The sequence below is a fragment of the Mytilus galloprovincialis genome, chromosome 6, assembly GCF_965363235.1.
Source record: "Mytilus galloprovincialis chromosome 6, xbMytGall1.hap1.1, whole genome shotgun sequence".
In the NCBI taxonomy this organism is placed as follows: domain Eukaryota; kingdom Metazoa; phylum Mollusca; class Bivalvia; order Mytilida; family Mytilidae; genus Mytilus; species Mytilus galloprovincialis.
Genome location: NC_134843.1, coordinates 28,264,219 through 28,285,121, shown reverse-complemented (window position 1 = coordinate 28,285,121; position 20,903 = coordinate 28,264,219). Strand labels below are relative to the sequence as shown.

Genomic DNA, 20,903 nt, shown 5'->3' with positions numbered 1-20,903 from the left:
AATTCTAATTGGTCTAAATAGATGTTCGAAACACCTTATGATCTATGGAGTTGGGGTGCTGGGATAGGCTTTGACAACGATTTATTGAAAAACAAGAAAAAGAAATGGTGACCTTCTGTTTTTACAGACTTTTCCGATAACAATTTCGAGTTTCTCAAGAGTTTTACCCTGTCAGTTTTAATTCTGTAAACAAGAATGTTTACTGAAACTTTTTCGATGTTGACATTTTCAAAAGTTGTAGATTTCAAATTTTAATGGGAGGGATGGAAGAGGGTCTGAAAAACAAGAGATTTCGACTCCCATCGGAAGAATCACATGTATGACATACAAAATTTAATTATTACACAATACAAACTAGACTAAGTGAAATCCCTGGCCACACTTCACTCTGAAACTGTTTTATAGCAAAGTCAATGTTGGATTTCTTTGACAGACACAAATGATGCCCCTGCAGATGCAAAGTCTTATTTAAAAATAACTGTCTAACACTTTACCTTAAATATGACAAAGGTAAATTATATTATCACCCAAAAGAGCAAATATAAATAAGAATCAAAATCCTGACCCCATGCACAAAAAATGGAAAAACCACCAACTAAGTGAACACTTCCTAGCATAAAACTGTAGGACAATTATCTGTATGCGAGCTCCCCTTATGCAAGTAACTACTACAAAAAATGATTAAGAGCAAATATTAAACAAAATCAAAACCCTGACCACATGCACACCTTCAATACATGTACAAAGACTACAAACAGACATCAGAGTGAAAACTTCCTAGAATTCAAACTGTAGGAGGAGTTAAGTGGAATAACTGTAAACCCATAATGGGAATGACATACAGAGAGACACTGACAGGGGTAAAATAATATGACGTTTCAGTTGTGGCGGCATTAAAAGAATTAATTTTTTAAGAAAAAACTGTACATTTCCAATTTTCATGATGCCAAACCTCCTATTTTTATGACAGTCTATAAAAAATTTATTGATAATGATGTAATCGAAAATTGATAATTAAATTCTCCAAACGATTAAATCATTTTTATGTGAATATTTTGCTCTAAGACGTATTATTTCTTGGTGAAAAACAAACATTTCTCATTCTTATCTAAGCCTTTACCTAAAACTGTTAGCCAGGCAGTCTGGTAATATCTACCAAGTGGAATAGAAATCAAGCAACCATACCATCCAGCATTATCTTTTGTTACATTCTTTATTGTCAGTATTTCTGGGTGACTTAAATTCACCATGGATTGCTAAAATATCAAATAAAACAGCATTAGAGGATGAGTATATAAAACATTGAAAAGCCAAATTTTCAAAAAAGTGAACTAAGACAATAAATTATAAAAAAAGTGAAAAAAGAAGAAAATATTTCACATTATTTTCTTAAGTCACTTGAGATTTGTCATGCAGTCAGTTTTTTAAATATACACATGTATATATACTATTGTATAACACTTTTTAACAGCAAGATAAACTTATCAACAGACAATAAGAAATTAAATTTAAAGAAACATTCACATCAAGATCATTCAGACACACCATATCTGTAAACATTTCATGACTCAGTGAGACATTTTTCAAGCAACATACATTTTGGTGTGAAAATCCCAATGCAACCTTCTACTTGAGGTATTAATAAGTTGAAGTTATGAAATAACTGTTTCACAAATGATATCGGATATGTTCCTTATGTTGTTACTACAATCCCCTTCCCTTTCATGAATGTGACCTACCAAATTAGACTATTTACCGGACTTGTTATTACATAAGCAACATGACGGGTGCCACATGTGGAGCAGAATCTGCTTACCATTCCGGAGCACCTGAGATGACCCCCAATTTTTGATGGGATTCGTGTTGCTTATTCTTTATTTTCCTATGTTGTGTCATGTGTTCTATTGTTTGTCTTTTTTATTTTTAGCCAGGTGCATGTTGTCAATTTATTTTAGTTGATTTATAAGTTTGACTGTTCCTCTGGTATCTTTCGTCACTCTTTTTTTGAAGTCTAGATTGACTATATAGATAAAGATAGAAAAATACTGGTCTTGGCCCGTAATTCCTAAACAGTTTGGACCATCACCACCCAAAAAAAATCTGAATCTTCCTTTTGTGGTTTTAATATAACTAAAAAGTGTGTGAAGATTTATGGAATAATCATAAATAGTTTCTGAGATACGGCACAACATGTATTTTTAATAAACATGATCACTCTAAAATAAGATAAAGAATCATCACAAAAAAGTAAACAGATCTTCAGATTAATATAACTTACCACTGAACCATGAAAATGAGGTCAAGTTCAGATGACACCTGCCAGTTGGACATGTACACCTTACAGTCCTTCCATACACCGAATATACTAGCCATATTGCTTGTAGTATCTGAGATATGGACTTGACCACCAAAACTTAACCTTGTTCACTGATCCATGAAATGAGGTCGAGGTCAAGTGAAAACTGTCTGACAGACATGAGGACCTTTCAAGGTACGCACATATCAAATATAGTTATCCTATTACTTATAATAAGAGAGAATTCAACATTACAAAAAATCTGAACTTTTTTTTCAAGTGGTCACTGAACCATGAAAATGAGGTCAAGGACATTGGACATGTAACTGACAGAAACTTCGTAACATGAGGCATCTATATACAAAGTATGAAGCATCCAGGTCTTCCACCTTCTAAAATATAAAGCTTTTAAGAAGTTAGCTAACACCGCCGCCGCCGCCGGATCACTATCCCTATGTCGAGCTTTCTGCAACAAAAGTTGCAGGCTCGACAATTAGCATCCACAGATTTTATCAAAACATTATATGATTAGGCGTTGTTAATTAAAGTCTATTTTTGCTAATGAGAGTAATATTAACATGTCGGGATAAATTGAGTTATTTTGTGTTTTAGTATAAATATCGTTGCAAAATTTTGGAAGAGCAGTCACCCTTCGGAAACCCAAACTTGCACTGATAAAGTCTATTATACTGGACCTGTAGGACTGACGATCAGTCTTCCAGTTGACTTTGTAGTGTTTGGACAAAAATGTATTTTTTGACTCCCCTTTTATTTTTGAGAATATTTTAAGATAGCAGTCAGTGTTCTGGAAGCGTAACCTCACACTACTCGTCATGCTCATGTCATTATACTAGACCTAAAAGATTGTTTTACCAGTCTACTAGTTGACTGTGCAGTGTTGAGACAAAATTTATCTCTGAATCATAATTTAATTTTAGAAAATACTTTTAAGACTTTTATATTTTGATTTTGAGATTAAGTTCATTTTATGATTTAGTAAATTTGGCATTTATTTTATATTTTACATTGTAAGGAGAAAATAGTTTTACTTTGGATTTTTTATTTTGAATTGATACTATGTACTTTAATTGGATTATTATTATTATTTGGAATTGTTTAATAATTAATTTATTATCATCATACGTCTAAATTATTATAGTAATTAAAGTATGAAAACCTAGTGATTTTTAGCCTTATGTTACAGTTCTATGTAATATAGGCATTTTCTAGTAATATTACTGTTTTATGTAATATGGAGACTATATTACACATTTCAGTAATATAACAATATTACAGGTTTTAGTAATATAAGAATTATATTACTATTTTTTGTAATATTACTTTTACTTGTAATATTATATAAAAAAGTAATATTACAGTTTTCAGTAATTGCCTGGACTGTGATAACAGCAAAATAAAATTTCATGTAGACAAGAAAAGATACCAAAGAAGACATCATAAGTCTTAGCTTGTGTCTCATTCCCTTTGATGATTACAAATAAAATATGTTTATATTAAGGGGGCTCTCCAGTATAAATCTTTTTTTTCTTTCTAATATATGATTTCTTTATATTTTTCTATAAACATGATAAATGAACTTTATTATATACTTAATAGAACAAGAGGCTCTCAAGAGCCTGAATCGCTCACCTGGTAAATAATGCCTTATTGAACATATTGAACCATGCCAGGCAAACATGTACAGCTAACAATTCTTCAATATTAGAAATACAAGTTCTACCATGTTTACACGTTTCCTTCTAATATAATATGCATACAAGAAGAGCGGCAGGACGTTATTTTTATTACATTATAGTTACAATAAAAGAATTTTAACAATAAAATTGTTATTGTTACATTATTAAATTGTTATTCTTTCGAATTTCTTCATTCATGATTTGAATTTATTCCACTGCTGAGAAGGGGCAAGGGGCTCCAATAACAGCAAAACAGTTAAATGATTTCATTAATAACAGTTAGGCATGGACCATTTAACTTGTAGGGGGACATGGGTTTTTTTCTGGTCAGAATATTTTCTATTTTTTGGAAGTAGCACAACAAATTATTTTTTTTGTAAATTGCAAATTGAAAATTTCAGGACAGGTAGACCTTGACCTAATAAATATTTTAACTTCTAGTCTTATTTGCTCTAAATGCTGGAGTTTTTTAGATATAAGCCAAAAACTGCATTTTACCCTGTGTTCTATTTTTAGCCATGACGGCCATGTTTTTAGACAAAATAGAAAATAAAACACAAACTTTATTTTATACACCCTACTGATCATTCAGTTGAAGTTTGGTTGAATTTGGTTGAGTAGTTTTAGAGGAGAAGATTTTTTAAAGTTAGCAAATATGATGAACAAATTGTGAAAAAATTGTCATTAAAGGACAATAACCCCTTAAGGGGTCAATTGACAATTTTGGTCATATTTAACATATTTGTAGATCTTACTTTGCTGATCATTTTTGCTGTTTACAGTTTATCTTTATCTATAATGATATTCAAGATAATGACCAAAAACTGCAAAATTTCCTTAAAATTACCAATTAAGTGGCAGCAACCCAACAATGGTTAGTTTGATTCGTCTGAAAATTTCAGGGCTGATAGATCTTGACCTAATGCACATTTTTACCCCATGTCAGATTTGCTCTAAATGCTTTCGTTTTTGAGATATAAGCCAAAAACTGCATTTGACCCCTATGTTCTATTTAAAGTAAGGGCGGCCATGTTTTTTGACGGATCAAAAATCGAAGCACACATTTTGTGCAGGATAATCTAAGGAACTATCATGCTAAGTTTCATCCAAATCCATTCAGTAGTTTCAGAGGAGAAGATGTTTGAAAAATTGTTAACGACGACAGACGATGACGGACGCCAAGTGATGAGAAAAGCTCACATGGCCTTTTAGGCCAGGTGAGCTAAAAATGAAATAAAAAAATTGGGTCACCGTTCATTTACGCTAACAATCTGCCTCTGAAAGAAGCATAATTTTTTGTTAATGTCCTTATTTACTGTTGAACTAATAGGAGAAAAAGAAGTAATATCGAAATAAAAAAAGAACTAAATTACAGAAATCGCTTAAATTTTACAAGTATTTAGTTCATGTACAGCTTTTTGAAAACAATAATAAAAAATATAGGTCATCGATGATTTAAAAAAGATATTTCAACTTTAATGCCAAAAAATTTATTTTTGCATCAAAGGGAGATAATTTGGAGCTTTTTCAATGCTATAAACATATTAAAAGTCACCTGGGGGCAAACAAAATTGATTTTTTTAGTTGATTTTTGTACCATATCATAAAGCAATAACTAATAGTGTGATGAATAAAATTTGTAATGAAAAAATTTGTAAGGGTTCCGCGGAACCCAGTGTCTCACCTACTTTTGCTGTAAATCGCAGGCTGAACAAAAAAAAGGAAAACAAGAGGCTGTCACAACGACAGCAAACCGGATTTATTAACATTTATTTGTGTCCTAGCAATATCACAAGAACCATTACTGATGAATGGTGAAAGGGAAAATCGTCAATATCAAATTTGACCTCCATTTTGTCATCAGTATCAACATATTAAAATTAGAAAAGCTTAGATTGAATGGTTCATGAGTAAATGCAATAAAGTGAATGGAAACGCCATTTTACGATCTTTCAAGAACCATAACTCCTGAACGGTAAAAGTCAAAATCGTCATTATTGAACATGTTGAACTTGACCTCTATTTTGTCATCAGTAACAACATATAAAAATTTCAAAAGCTTTGGTTGAATGGTTCATGAGAAAATGCACGGACATGACTGGAAACACCATTTTTCAATCTTTCAAGAACCATAACTCCTGAACGGTAAAAGTCAAAATCGTCATTTTGAACTTGACCTCCATTTTGTCATCAGTAACAACATATTAAAATTTGGGAAGCTTTGGTAGAACAGTTCATGTGTAAATACACGGACACGACTGGAAACTCCATTTTTCAGTCTTTCAAGAACCATAACTCCTGAACAGTAAAAATCAAAATCGTCATTATTGAACTTGACCTCCATTTTGTCATCAGTAACAACATATCAAAATTTGGAAAGCTTTGGTAGAACAGTTCATGCGTAAATGCACGGACACGACTGGAAAAACCATTTTTCAATCTTTCAAGAACCATAACTCCTGAACGGTAAAAGTCAAAATCGCCATTATTGAACTTGACCTCCATTTAGTTGTCGGTAACAACATATTAAAATTAGAAAACCTTAGATTGAATGGTTCATGAGTAAATGCAATAAAGTGAATGGAAACGCCATTTTACGATCTTTCAAGAACCATAACTCCTGAACGGTAAAAGTCAAAATCATCATTATTGAACATGTTGAACTTGACCTCTATTTTGTCATCAGTAACAACATATAAAAATTTCAAAAACTTTGGTTGAATGGTTCATGAGAAAATGCACGGACATGACTGAAAACACCATTTTTCAATCTTTCAAGAACCATAACTCCTGAACGGTAAAAGTCAAAATCGTCATTTTGAACTTGACCTCCATTTTGTCATCAGTAACAACATATTAAAATTTGGAAGCTTTGGTAGAACAGTTCATGTGTAAATACACGGACACGACTGGAAACTCCATTTTTCAGTCTTTCAAGAACCATAACTTGAACATTAAAAGTAAAAATCCTCATTATTGAACTTGACCTCCATTTTGTCATCAGTAACAACATATTAAAATTTGGGAAGCTTTGGTAGAACAGTTCATGCGTAAATGCACGGACACGACTGGAAAAACCATTTTTCAATCTTTCAATAACCATAACTCCTGAACGGTAAAAGTCAAAATCGCCATTATTGAACTTGACCTTCATTTAGTTGTCAGTAACAACATATTAAAATTTTAAAAGCTTTGGTTGAACGGTTCATGAGTTAATGCACGGACAACATTTGATTGACGCCCGAAAAATACCGAAAAAATGAATTTAATTTTTTACAAAATTAAGTTCTGGATACTATCTTATGATCATAAACAAGCTTCTGTCCAAGTTTGGTACAAACCCAGGATAGTTTAAGAAAGTTAAAGTTAAAAAACTACCTTGATCAAAAACTTTAACCTGAACTTTGCTCTATCATTTTCTATGTTCAGTGGACCATGAAACTTGGGTCAAAACTATAATTTGGCATTAAAATTATAAAGATCATATCATGGGGAACATGTGTACTAAGCTGAATGGACTTCAAATTCTTCAAAAACTACCTTGACCAAAAACTTAAACCTGAAGCGAACGGACACACAGATGGACGAACTAACGAACGAACGAACGGAGGCACAGACCAGAAAACATAATGCCTCTCTACTATCGTAGGTGGGGCAATCGTAGGTGGGGCATAAAAATGAAATCACATTTTAACTTTTTTTTTACACCAGAAATCAGGGACGTTCTCTAAAAGCAGGAAATATATTTCCTGACTTGTGCTCAGCCTGTTCAGACGTCTTAGACTATTTTTACTCAAAAGATTTTATCCTTTAAACAGGAACAGAGGTTAAAGACAAATCCAATCAAGGTGCACTCAGTGGGTTGAAAGATGCTTCAGATTTAAGATCACCCTTGCACACAACACAAATCATGTGGTAAGGCATTATGTTTGTTTTTCTTGATTCCAAATCATATAGAAGCTTCAAAGCAAAAAAGCTTTGATTTAAAACGTTTGATGACTGCAGCATCAGAAAGATATAAAAAAAAAAACCAACGCATCGGAAAGATATCACTAAAAACCAACATAGAAAAAAAAAATTTGGACAAGAATGGCCAATAAAATTTTTCGTGTTGCAGTGATTTTACAGGGTTAGTCGTGGAAAGGGAAACAAACAATAATTAATTTTTGGCCTACATAGCTAGTTGACACACAATGAATGTTGTGTTAGAACTTAAAACTAGAGGCTCTAAAGAGCCTGTGTCGCTCACCTTGGTCAATGTGAATATTAAACAATGGACACAGATGGATTCATGACAAAATTGTGTTTTGGTGATGGTGATGTGTTTGTAGATCTTACTTTACTAAACATTCTTGCTGCTTACAATTATCTCTATCTATAACAGTACTTTCTGTGGAAAATGTTATTGAAAATCTTCAAATTTTAAGAAAATTGTTAAAAATTGACTTTGAAGGGCAATAACTCCTTAGGGGGTCAATTGACTATTTTGGTCATAGTGACTTATTTTTAGTTCTTACTTTGCTGTACATTATTGCTGTTTACAGTTTATCTCTATTTATAATAATATTCAAGATAACAAAAAAAACAGCAAAATTTCCTCAAAATTACCAATTCAGGGGCAGCAACCTAACAACAGATTATCCAATTCATCTGAAAATTCCAGGGCAGATAGATCATGACCTGATCAACAATTTTACTTCCTGTCAGATTTGCTCTTAATGCTTTGGTTTTTGAGTTATAAGCCAAAAAATGCATTTTACCCCCATGTTCTATTTTTAGCCATGGCGGCCATCTTGGTTTGTTGGCCGAGTTACCAGACACATTTTTTTAACTAGATACCCCAATTATGGCTAAGTTTGGTTAAATTTGGCCCAGTAGTTTCAGAGGAGAAGATTTTTCTAAAAGATTACTAAGATTTATGAAAAATGGTTTAAAATTGACTATAAAGGGCAATAACTCCTAAAGTGGTCAACTGACCATTTTGGTCATGTTGACTTATTTGTAGATCTTATTTTGCTGAACATCATTGCTGTTTACAGTTTATCTCTATCTATAATAATATTCAAGATAATAACCAAAAATAGCAAAATTTCCTTAAAATTACCATTTCAGGGGCAGCAACCCAACAACGGGTTTTCCGATTCATCTGAAAATTTCAGGGCAGATACATCTTGACCTGATAAACAATATTACCCCATGCCAGATTTGCTCTAAATGCTTTGGTTTTTGAGTTATAAGCCAAAAACTGCATTTTACCCCTATGTTCTATTTTTAGCCATGGCGGCCATCTTGGTTGGTTGGCCGGGTCACCGGACACATTTTTGTTAACTAGATACGCCAATGATGATTATGGCCAAGTTTGGTTAAATTTGGCCCAGTAGTTTCAGAGGAGAAGATTTTTCTAAAAGATTACTAAGATTTAAGAAAAATTGTTAAAAATTGACTATAAAGGGCAATAACTCCTAAAGTGGTCAACTGACCATTTTGGTCATGTTGACTTATTTGTAGATCTTACTTTGCTGAACATTATTGCTGTTTACAGTTTACCTCTATCTATAATAATATTCAAGATAATAACCAAAAACAGCAAAATTTCCTTAGAATTATCAATTCAGGGGCAGCAACCCAACACGGGTTGTTTGATTCATCTGAAAATTTCAGGGCAGATAGATCTTCACCTGATGAACAATTTTACTCCTGTCAGATTTGCTCTAAATGCTCTGGTTTTTGAGTTATAAGCCAAAAACTGCATTTTACCCCTATGTTCTATTTTTAGCCATGGCGGCCATCTTGGTTGGTTGGACGGGTCACACCACACATTTTTTAAACTAGATACCCCAATGATGATTGTGGCCAAGTTTGGATTAATTTGTCCTAGTAGTTTCAGAGGAGAAGATTTTTGTAAAAGATAACTAAGATTTACGAAAAATGGTTAAAAATGGACTAAAAAGGGCAATAACTCCTAAAGGGGTAAACTGACCATTTCGGTCCCGTTGACTTATTTGTAAATCTTACTTTGCTGAACATTATTGCTGTTAACAGTTTATCTCTATCTATAATAATATTCAAGATAATAACCAACTAGAGGCTCTAAAGAGCCTGTGTCGCTCACCTTGGTCTATGTGACTATTAAACAAAGGAAGCAGATGGATTCATGACAAAATTGTATTTTGGTGATGGTGATGTGTTTGTACATCTTACTTTACTGAACATCCTTGCAGCTTACAATTATCTCTATCTATAATGAAGTTGGCCCAGTAGTTTCAGTGGAAAATGTTAGTAAAAATTTACAAATTTTATAAAAATTGTTGAAAATTGACTATAAAGGACAATAACTCCTTAGGGGGTCAATTGACCATTTCGGTCATGTTGACTTATTTGTAAATCTTACTTTGCTGAACATTATTGCTGTTTACAGTTTATTTCTATCTATAATAATTTTCAAGATAATAACCAAAAACAGTAAAATTTCCTTAAAATTACCAATTCAGGGGCAGGAACCCAACAACGGGTTGTCCGATTTATCTGAAAATTTCAGGGCAGATAGATCTTAACCTGATAAACAATTTATCCCCCTGTCAGATTTGCTCTAAAGGCTTTGGTTTTTGAGTTATAAGCCAAAAACTGCATTTTACCCCTATCTTCTATTTTTAGCCATGGCGGCCATCTTGGTTGGATGGCTGGGTCATCGGACACATTTTTGAAACTAGATACCCAAAAGATGATTGTGGATAAGTTTGGATTAATTTGGCCCAGTAGTTTCAGAGGAGAAGATTTTTGTAAAAGATTACTAAGATTTACGAAAAATGGTTAAAAATTGACTATAAAGGACAATAACTCCTATATGGGTCAACTGACCATTTCGGTCATGTTGACTTATTTGTAAATCTTACTTTGCTGAACATTATTGCTGTTTACAGTTTATTTCTATCTTTAATAATTTTCAAGATAATAACCAAAAACAGTAAAATTTCCTTAAAATTACCAATTCAGGGGCAGCAACCCAACAACAGGTTGTCAAATTCATCTGAAAATTTCAGGGTAGATAGATCTTGACCTGATAAACAATTTTCTAATAGTCAGATTTGCTCTTAATGCTTTGGTTTTTAAGTTATAAGCCAAAAACTGCATTTTACCCCTATCTTCTATTTTTAGCCATGGCGGCCATCTTGGTTGGTTGGCCGGGTCCCTGGACACATTTTTTAAACTAAATACCCCAAAGATAATTGTGGCCAAGTTTGGATAAATTTGGCCCAGTGGTTTCAGAGGAGAAAATTTTTGTAAAAGATTACTAAGATTTACGAAAAATGGTTAAAAATTGACTATAAAGGGCAATAACTCCTATATGGGTCAACTGACCATTTCGGTCATGTTGACTTATTTGTAGATCTTACTTTGCTGAACATTATTGCTGTTACAGTTTATCTCTATCTATAATATATTCAAGATAATAACCATATAACAGCAAAATTTCCTTAAAATTGCCAATTCAGGGGCAGCAACCCAACAACCGGTTGTCCGATTCGTCTGAAAATTTTAGGGCAGATAGATCTTGACTTAATAAACAATTTAACCCCTTGTCAGATTTGCTCTAAATGCTTCGGTTTCAGAGTTATAAGCCAAAAACTGCATTTGACCCCTATGTTCTATTTTTAGCCATGGCGGCCATCTTGCTTGGTTGGCCGGGTAACCGAACACATTTTTTAAACTAGATACCCCAATGATGATTATGGCCAAGTTTGGTTAAATTTGGCCCAGTAGTTTCAGAGGAGAAGATTTTTGTAAAAGTTAACGACGACGGACGACGGACGACGCCGGACGCCGGACGCCAAGTGATGAGAAAAGCTCACTTGGCCCTTCGGGCCAGGTGAGCTAAAAACAGCAAAATTTCCTTAAAATTATAAATTCAGGGGCAGCAACCCAACAACGGGTTGTCCGATTCATCTGAAAATTTCAGGGCAGATAGATCTTCACCTGATAAACAATTTTACCCCATGTCAGATTTGCTCTAAATGCTTTGGTTTTTGAGTTATAACCCAAAAACTGCATTTTACCCCTATGTTCTATTTTTAGCCATGGCGGCCATCTTGGTTGGTTTGCCGGGTCACGCCACACATTTTTTAAACTAGATACCCCAATGATGATTGTGGCCAAGTTTGGTTTAATTTAGCCCAGTAGTTTCAGAGAAGATTTTTGTAAAAGTTAACGACGACGGACGACGACGACGGACGACGGACGACGCCGGACGCCGGACGCAAAGTGATGGGGAGCTAAAAATTAAATTGGACATTTACCTGCTATGGTCCAATATACAAAATCTAAATACATGATTTGATTCAGCATATTTTAAAAAGAACCCCAACAATTCAATTTTTGATGAAATCAAAGAAAGTTCAATTTTGGAACCTCTAGAACTCAATGTGGACCAATTTGATAAAGGGGCCCAGACATCACAAATCTAAATAAACGATTAGAATCGGCATATCAAAGAACCCCAATAATTCAATTTTTGATGAAATCAAACAAAGTTTAATTTTGGACCCTTTTGGCCCCTCATTCCTAAACTGTTGGAACCAAAACTCTAAAAACCAATCCCAATCTTCCTTTTGTGGTCATAGATTTCTATTTACTTATACATACTAAAGTTATTATCCTGAAATCATTGGTCTTGGATGACGCTCAACAAGGCAGATGACAACAACGTATAACAAATATCAACTAAATTTTTTTTAATTATTTTTGCGGTTGTATCAAACGGACATATAAACCCATAACGTTAAAAGTGAATGTACCCAAATTCATGCTTCATTAAAAATTTGTGTGAATAAGCATTGTGTATACATTTTTTATATTATTTGGTTGATGCAAACTTCAGTTAGAGAATGGAAACAGAAAATTCAGCATTGTTTCCATAATTGTAAAGAAATAATTAACTTAAATGGAAATTAAGACCTCATTTAACACAAAATTAAATATAAAAGGTTGAAAAATAAAAGGCAAAGCTACAATATTTACAAACCTTTCGGCTCACTAATGCCATGAATTGATAGCCATACCACAGTGGTAACATCCTGTGTTATCTGATCTAGAAAAGAAAAAAAATACAAAAATAAATATGTAGTAAATATATATACTGTCTTAAGTGTTGAGGTACAATATCCAATAAAGAAAAATAAATCTAACATTAAGACGAAGTTGCAAGTGTTGAATTAATATTTCTGAATGCAGTTGTTTGCCAGCCCAGAATTGCATCAATTGAGGGCAGTATGTTTATTATACTAAGTGCTTGCAGAAATTAATCCTAACTACATAAGCCAAGGTTGTTTATAATTATTAGGATTTTAAATAGCATGAAACATAACCAGTGCTTAACAATTGTAAAGTATTGTGTAACTTATATTCAGAACTGTTAAAGTTGGATTATGTTGCTTGATGAATTTGGTGATTAGATTTTGTCAGTTGTCATGGTTGTTGTAGGATTTTTCTTGGATTTCAGTATTTCTGTTATTCTACTTTTTTTGTTATGTATAACAGCACTTACAAAAAGATTTTAATCATTTTAATTAGCCAAACATCATGTAGTCGCCAGAAATATGGTCATTGTATCGAAGCACATGTGAATTGTTCCAGTATGAAAAGAAGATAATTACACTTTTGCGAGATATGAACAAAGAAATGTTTAGCAACATTTTGAAAGCATATATTTCATGCTATTATCATTGCATGAAGTTTTAGAAGAACAATAATGTATACAAAATCATACATGTACATGTATTATTGGGGAAAAAAATGAAAAGCAAAGGAAGGGTGCTTTGGCTGTTGTCTTTCATCCTAAGGTCATGGTCAAATAGTGAGTACCCTGATTTAACATAAGTGAATTTCTTTGTTAGTGTGAGTAACCCTGCAAAGACGCCATTGGCATTGCAACAATTAATAAAAGTATATTTCAGGTGTAAGTAGGATGACAAAAGTATCTCTCATATTTGGAACTTGTAGCTTAACAGTGGAAAAGGTGTTTTCTAGAATTGATGCCACAGTAAACCAATCTTATTTCTCGGATTTAAACAAATGAGTAAAGGTTCTGTGCTACAAGAAAAAAAAGTATCATAAGTATAATGTGTACATACATTTTGAAGTTATTTTGCATTTTTTACAAAAAATTTTGTTTTCTCTTAGAGCAATTCACTATGCTGTTGAATATTAAACCTCTCAAAAAAATGTTTGAAGAAATTTTCTTTTTTATTAATGAAATTTCAAATGAGAAAAATTGAACCCAATTTTTTTAATCACATCCCCCTTTCCCTTATTCCAAAACTAATCTCAATTAAAATTTCTAATGGAGTTTGCAACAATAACTACTCATTTAAATACATCATAAAATATTAAGATGTAAAAAAACTGCTTGTTATCACTGAATGGTAAAGATTATTTTAATTTATCAGTTGGTAGTAAAAAGTGAATATACATTGTATATTGTATATAACAAAGATTTAAGTTGATTCTGGACAAAGAAAGATAACTCCAATTAAAAAAAAATCTTGCTATTGCACAATATTTTGCAATTAGATATTTCTTGCTTACTATTCTGGACAAAGAAAGACATAAGAGATTTTATTTTACTTACACACAATTTTCCATTAGGATCCCCCATGATGCAAACTGTCACATGTCAGTTCTTACCATGCTGACCAAACCAATCACTCTGTTTTTCTCGATACTGTAACAAAAAAGAAAGATACATGTATAACAAAGGTATATGTTCCATACTCCAAGGTATATCTAAAAGTAAATGTCCATAAAAACTGTCAATACAAAATCCCACTATCATATCACTATTAGGTAAAAATACCATTTTTTTTTTTAATCATTGTTAATGTTCCATTTTCTGTTCATCGTTCCAGAGTTTTATTTTTTTTACACTATCTACATGTATAGTATATAAATACAAATGGTGTTGTGATGTAAACAAATGACACCATAATGACATTTATGTGGTGAAAACAGATACTTTTGCAGTATAAGCTATTTATTTGTCTAGCAAATATGAATAATTGCATACAATTCACATTTTGTATCATAATCCTTCATGCTTAACAAATAAATTATATACATGTACATGTAATCTGGCATATTTGACTGTAAACACTGAATTTGACTGAGAATGTGTATGTATGCATTGAAAGAAGTGAGCTCCTTCTTTATACGACCGCAGAGGTTGAACCCTGAACGGTTGGGGCAAGTATGGACACAACATTCAAGCTGGATTCAGCTCTAAATTTGGATTGTGATTAAATAGTTGACACATCATAGGTTTCTGACACAGAATGAATGTGTTCTAATGAACTTAAAATTTTTGTTTTCTCTTAGAGCAATTCACCATGCTGTTGAATATTAAACCTCTCAAAAAAATGTTTGAAGAAATTTTCTTTTTTATTTATGAAATTTCAAATGAGAAAAATTGAACCCAATTTTTTTAATCACATCCCCCTTTCCCTTATTTCAAAACTAATCTCAATTAAAATTTCTAATGGAGTTTGCAACAATAACTACTCATTTAAATACATCATAAAATATTAGGATGTAAAAAAACTGCTTGTTATCACTGAATGGTAAAGATTATTTTAATTTATCAGTTGGTTGTAAAAAGTGAATATACATTGTATATTGTATATAACAAAGATTTAAGTTGATTCTGGACAAAGAAAGATAACTCCAATTAAAACCAGATGCTCCGCAGGGCGTAGCTTTATACGACCACAGAGGTTGAACCCTGAACGGTTGGGGCAAGTATGGACACAACATTCAAGCTGGATTCAGCTCTAAATTTGGATTGTGATTAAATAGTTGACACATCATAGGTTTCTGACACAGAATGAATGTGTTCTAATGAACTTAAAATTTTTGTTTTCTCTTAGAGCAATTCACTATGCTGTTGAATATTAAACCTCTCAAAAAAATGTTTGAAGAAATTTTCTTTTTTATTTATGAAATTTCAAATGAGAAAAATTGAACCCAATTTTTTTAATCACATCCCCCTTTCCCTTATTCCAAAACTAATCTCAATTAAAATTTCTAATGGAGTTTGCAACAATAACTACTCATTTAAATACATCATAAAATATTAAGATGTAAAAAAACTGCTTGTTATCACTGAATGGTAAAGATTATTTTAATTTATCAGTTGGTAGTAAAAAGTGAATATACATTGTATATTGTATATAACAAAGATTTAAGTTGATTCTGGACAAAGAAAGATAACTCCAATTAAAAAAAAATCTTGCTATTGCACAATATTTTGCAATTAGATATTTCTTGCTTACTATTCTGGACAAAGAAAGATAACTCTAATCAAAAAAAAATTTGCTATTTCACAATATTGTGCAATTAGATATTTCTTGCCATTGCGCAATACTGTGCAATTGAAAAGACTTGCTATTGCACAATACTTAATATAATAATTTTAGATCCTGATTTGGACCAACTTGAAAACTGGGCCCATAATAAAAAATCTAAGTACATTTTTGGATTCAGCATATCAAAGAACCCCAAGATTTCAATTTTTGTTAAAATCAGACTAAGTTTAATTTTGGACCCTTTGGACTTAAGTGCAGACCAATTTGAAAACAGGACCAAAAATGAAGAATCTACATACACAGTTAGCATGGTTAGATTTGGTATATCAAAGAACCCCATTTATTCAATTTTTGATGAAATCAAACAAAGTTTAATTTTGGACCCCGATTTGGACCAACTTGAAAACTGGGCCAATAATCAAGAATCTAAGTACATTTTTAGATTCAGCATATCAAAGAACCTAACTGATTCATTTTTTGTCAAAATCAAACTAAGTTTAATTTTGGACCCTTTGGACCTTAATGTAGACCAATTTGAAAACGGGACCAAAAGTTAAGAATCTACATACACAGTCATGACAGTTAGATTCGGCATATCAAAGAACCCCAATTATTCAATTTTGATGAAATCAAACAAAGTTTAATTTTGGACCCTTTGGGCCCCTTATTCTGTTGGGACCAAAACTCCCAAAATCAATACCAACTTCCTTTTATGGTCATAAACCTTGTGTTTAAATTTCATAGATTTCTATTTACTTATACTAACGTTATGGTGCGAAAACCAAGAAAAATGCTTATTTGGGTCCCTTTTTGGCCCCTAATTCCTAAACTGTTGGGACCTAAACTCCCAAAATCAATACCAACCTTCCTTTTGTAGTCATTAACATTGTGTTTAAATTTCATTGATTTCTATTTACTTAAACTAAAGTTATTGTGCGAAAACCAAGAATAATGCTTATTTGGGACCTTTTTTGGCCCCTAATTCCTAAACTGTTGAAACCAAAACTCCCAAAATCAATCCCAACCGTTTTTTTTTGTGGTCATAAATCTTGTGTCAAAATTTCATAGATTTCTATTAACTTAAACTAAAGTTATAGTGCGAAAACCAAGAAAATGCTTATTTGGGCCCTTTTTGGCCCCTAATTCCTAAAATGTTGGGACCAAAACTCCCAAAATCAATACCAACCTTCCTATTGTGGTCATAAACCTTGTGTTAAAATTTCATAGATTTCCATTCACTTTTACTAAAGTTAGAGTGCGAAAACTAAAAGTATTCGGACGACGACGCCAACGTGATAGCAATATATGACGAAAAATTTTTCAAATTTTGCGGTCGTATAAAAATCTAAATTTTATGCATTTGAATAGTTATATACCTTTTATGGCAGGAATTTCATTGCAAACTCCATGATTATTAAAATCTGCTGAGGCTTGAGGTCCTTTAGGATATCCAGTTGTGATTGGTCTTAGTTGATTGTTCAGACTATATGTCTCTTCCAGACATGCATCTGATCCATGGTTTGATACAGTTAATTTTCTCTCCTGAATCTTCACAGAACTGAGCACACTGTAACATTTTCAACATCTCGAATCAGCTGACACTGCTCATGATCACATGCTGAGTATAATTCTAGCCTTTTTGGGTAACTGAGAAGTCAAGTAATGCAATGGTCTGCACGTCTACTCTGAGATGCACAATGTACATGACGTAGTTTAAAATCAATTTTAAGGCACTGCTTTGCTGCAGAAAGCTTATTCTTACAAAACTTGGGCTGTTCATTTGACATACATGTGGATCCCTTATTATGAAGCTCTTCAATCATCTCTTCAAGTCGCGTAAATGTGTCATTTTCATCTGTTGCAATATTGTCTAGACCTTGTAAACTTGTTCTTTTTGAAGCTGCATATGTTTGTAAGATTCTATACAAGGATGATTTTCTTAATGGAGTAAAGTCAGTATTTTCACAATAAGAAAGATATATATCATATATATATTAACCATCTGTGAAAGACATACTGTTCTGACTACATCTGGAATACTTAGACTTTTGCCACAGAGTCCAATTTCATATCTGGTGTTTCATACATTTAACTAACTGATTGAACAAAACAGGAGTCAGTTAAGAATGCCATAGAATGTTTTAATTTGACAGTGTTCATCCTTTTTCTGGGGTATTTTTCTTTGACCATGTCAACTAATCCTGTGGTTTCAATATCTAATATTTAGACTGATAATACATGTAGCTTGAAATGTTAGGTATGTATCTGTTTATATCTGACTTTGTGTATTTTTTGGACAGAACAGCCAGCAGTTGCTACTTTAATACATTGTTTTCAGTCTGTATGTTCATCTTAAATAATGTTAATATAAATCCTTCAGGTAATGAAGTTGTAATTCCAGAAGATAGTTTTGCTTTCTTTTAAATTCATCAGACTGGCCAGGTGCAATTCAAATATGTGTGATACAACTTCCTCAGTTTTTTTCGTGTATAGTATCTTTTGGTGCAGTCTGATGTACTATTCCAAGTTGTTTTAGTTGCAATTTTAAGGAACTCACAGTATTATTTGAGATCAGTGTCAAACAGTTATTAACATTACCAAGTTGATGATCAGTACATGTACTTCCCTGTGCCACAAAAATTCTGACGTCTGACTCCAATTTGATATCTGTGAATCTGTAATAGATCCCTGAAATAAAAGAATACAATTAACAGATATCTATGAACATGATACATTAATAATTCTTATAATAATATGATTTGCATATATCAATAAATACTTGAACGGGATTGGTCAATTTCATTATTCCCCCTTGGTTTACACTTCAATAAATATAAAAAAGAAGATGTGGTATGAATGCCAATGAGACAACTATCCACAAAAGACCAAAATGATACAGACATTAACAACTATAGGTCACTGTACGGCCTTCAACAATGATCAAAGCCTATACTGCATAGTCAGCTATAATAGGCCCCGATAAGACAATGTAAAACAATTCAAACGAGAAAATGATACATTAATAATTCTTATAATAATATGATTTGCATATATCAATAAATACTTGAACAGGATTGGTCAATTTCATTATTCCCCCTTGGTTTACACTCCAATAAATATAAAAAAGAAGATGTGGTATGATTGCCAATGAGACAACTATCCACAAAAGACCAAAATGACACAGACATTAACAACTATAGGTCACTGTACGGCCTTCAACAATGATCAAAGCCCATACCCCATAGTCAGCTATAATAGGCCCTGATAAGACAATGTAAAACAATTCAAACGAGAAAAATGATACATTAATAATTCTTATAATAATATGATTTGCATATATCAATAAATACTTGAACAGGATTGGTCAATTTCATTATTCCACCTTGGTTTACACTCCAATAAATATAAAAAAGAAGATGTGGTATGATTGCCAATGAGACAACTATCCACAAAAGACCAAAATGACACAGACATTAACAACTATAGGTCACTGTACGGCCTTCAACAATGATCAAAGCCCATACCCCATAGTCAGCTATAATAGGCCCTGATAAGACAATGTAAAACAATTCAAACGAGAAAACTAACGGTCTATTTATGTAAAACAAGAGGCTGTCACAACAACAGCAAACCAAATTTATTAACATTTATTTGTATCCTGCCAATATCACAAGAACCATAACTGATGAACGGTGAAAATGAAAATCGTCAATATCAAATTTGACCTCCATTTTGTCATCAGTATCAACATATTAAAATTTGAAAAGCTTAGGTTGAATGGTTCATGAGTAAATGCACGGACACAACTGGAAAAGCCATTTTTCAATCTTTCAAGAACCATAACTCCTGAACGGTAAAATTCAAAATCGTCATTATTGAACTTGACCTCCATTTTGTCATCAGTAACAACATATTAAAATTTGAGAAGCTTTGGTTGAACAGTTCATGTGTAAATGCACGGACACAACTGGAAATGCCATTTTTCAGTCTTTCAAGAACCATAACTCCTGAACGGCAAAAGTCAAAATCGTCATTATTGAACTTGACCTCCATTTTGTCATCAGTAACAACATATTAAAATTTGAAAAGCTTTGGTTGAACAGTTCATGGGTAAATGCACGGACACGACTGGAAAAGCCATTTTTCAATCTTTCAAGAACCATAACTCCTAAACGGTAAAAGTCAAAATCGTCATAATTAAACTTGACCTCCATTTTGTCATCAGTAACAACATATTAAAATTTGGGAAGCTTTGGTTGATAAGTTCATGCGTAAATGCACAGACACGACTGGAAAAGCCATTTTTCAATCTTTCAAGAACCATAACTCCTGAACGTTAAAGTCAAAATCATCATTATTGGACTTGACCTTCATTTTGTTGTCTGTAACAACATATTAAAATTTGAAAAGCTTTGGTTGAACGGTTCACGAGTAAATGCACGGACAATATTTAGTTGCTGCCCGGCCGCCCGCCCGACCGGTTGCCCGCTGTACATCCCCAAATCAATAACCGACATTTTTGTCACAAAAATCCGGTTAAAAATGAACGAACAACAA

General features: G+C 32.6%; 1 long non-coding RNA gene across 1 annotated transcript; it reads right to left on the bottom strand.

Annotated features, from left to right (window-relative positions):
• Positions 1–332: 332 nt before the first annotated feature.
• Positions 333–19,617, bottom strand: LOC143079311 (uncharacterized). Its single transcript, XR_012979377.1, has 4 exons — positions 17,723–19,617; positions 14,618–14,710; positions 13,013–13,078; positions 333–1,256 (listed from the first exon to the last, which is right to left on the bottom strand). It is a non-coding gene; the product is annotated as an uncharacterized LOC143079311 (long non-coding RNA).
• Between the last annotated feature and the right edge of the window lie 1,286 nt (positions 19,618–20,903).